The sequence below is a fragment of the Mchenga conophoros genome, linkage group LG15 (genome assembly GCF_057382185.1).
Source record: "Mchenga conophoros isolate Kocher_MC1m ecotype Shallow Benthic linkage group LG15, M_conophoros_male_GT1.1, whole genome shotgun sequence".
NCBI lineage: Eukaryota > Metazoa > Chordata > Actinopteri > Cichliformes > Cichlidae > Mchenga > Mchenga conophoros.
The window spans coordinates 576,176-576,481 of record NC_140540.1 but is presented as its reverse complement, the minus strand read 5'-3'; positions in this window follow the sequence as shown (position 1 = coordinate 576,481).

Genomic DNA, 306 nt, shown 5'->3' with positions numbered 1-306 from the left:
TCCTCTCTCTCTCGCTCTCTCTGCTCCTCTCTCTCTCTCTCTGTTCCTCTCTCTCTCTCTCTCTCTCTCTCTCTGTTCCTCTCTCTCTCTCTCTCTCTGTTCCTCTCTCTCTCTCTCTCTCTCTCTCTCTCTCTGTTCCTCTCTCTCTCTGTTCTCTCTCTCTCCCTCTCTCTCTCCCTCTCTCTCTGTTCCTCTCTCTCTCTCTCTCTCTCTGTTCCTCTCTCTCTGCTCCTCTCTCTCTCTCTCTCTGCTCCTCTCTCTCTCGCTCTCTCTGCTCCTCTCTCTCTCTCTCTGTTCCTCTCTCTC